Consider the following 1475-nt stretch of genomic DNA (forward strand, 5'->3'; position numbering starts at 1 on the left):
CACTACTCCCTCCTCTCTTCTAGTCTATTTTATGGATGATGATGATGATGATCTTGGTGATCTCCATTTACCTCTGCCACAGGATCCTCTACAGATTCCTAAATGGGCTTAGGCTACAATTGAGTCTGTAGGATCTTTAGCTGGTGACCCTTCCATTTCCTGTAGCACCCATTCTCATACAATAGGTTTAAGTCTTATCAATCATGCTATTTGTGATGATCCTTAGACATTTATAGTAACAACAAGACATTTAGAGTGGGATAGTGCCATGGAGGAGGAGTATTCTTCTTTGATGAAGAATCATACTTGGGATCTTTGTACACTACCTAAGGGAAGAAAGCTAGTGTGATGCAAATGGATCTATCATACTCAGTTTTCTATTGATGGTTTGATTGATAAGAACAAGGCTCATCTTGTTGCGAAGGGATTTTCACAAGTTGAGGGTATGGATTACACTAAGATATTTTCCCCTATCGCCAAGATGAATTATACCTTCCTTTTCTTATCCCTTGCAACTTCATAGGGATGGCCTATTTTTCAAATGGATGTGAAGAGTGCCTTCCTACATAATGATCTCATTGAGGAAATTTACATGGAGAAACCTCAAGGATTTTTGTAGGATTCCTCCTTGGTTTGCAGACTTTGATGCTCCCTCGGGCTTGGTATGAGAAGATGGACTCTTTTCTGCTTTCTACAGGCTTCACCCACTACCATTCTGATCCTACAATGTACATTTAGCATCTTGGAGATGAGATTTTGATTCTTTTCCTCTATGTTGATGATCTTATCCTCACGGATAGCTCATCCTCTATGCTTCAAGATGTTCAGTTTGTATTGATGGACTAGTTTGAGATGACTGATCTTGGCTTCTTGCACTATTTTCTTGGGCTACAGATTGTTTAGTCCTCTATTGGGATTTTTGTTTCTCAGTAGAAGTATGTTATTGACATGCTTCATCACTTTGAAATGCTTTATTGCAAGCCTTCTCCAACACCTTTTCAGTAGAGTGTCACTTTGTCTACCTCTTGCTCTTCACCTACCATGGATGCTACTTTGTACCAGTAGTTGGTTGGCAGCTTGTTGTACCTAACACACACTCATCTTGAACTCTCCTTTGTAGTAGATCTTGTCTCTCAGTTCTCCCAAGAGCTTCATGAGATTCATTGGCAAGCTTCCAAGTGCATTTTGAGATACATTTAGGGAACACTTCTATATGGCATTCATTACACATCAGGGACTCCTCACATTATTAGCTACATTGACTCCAATTGGGCCAATGATGTTGATGATCGAAAGTCTACTTCTGGCTTTTTGTTTTGTCTTGGCTCTAGTCCTATCACATGGTCATGTAAGAAGCACCATGCTCATACACTTTCATCTACAGAGGCTAAGTACAGGGCAATAGTTCTTTCTAGTTAGGAGATCTTATGGCTTCGGTAGTTGATGACTGAGTTTGGTTTTCCTCTTGATCATCC

Source organism: Cupressus sempervirens, chromosome 10 (genome assembly GCF_028749045.1).
Source record: "Cupressus sempervirens isolate cs-2001-9-10 chromosome 10, ASM2874904v1, whole genome shotgun sequence".
NCBI classification, from domain to species: Eukaryota; Viridiplantae; Streptophyta; class Pinopsida; order Cupressales; family Cupressaceae; genus Cupressus; species Cupressus sempervirens.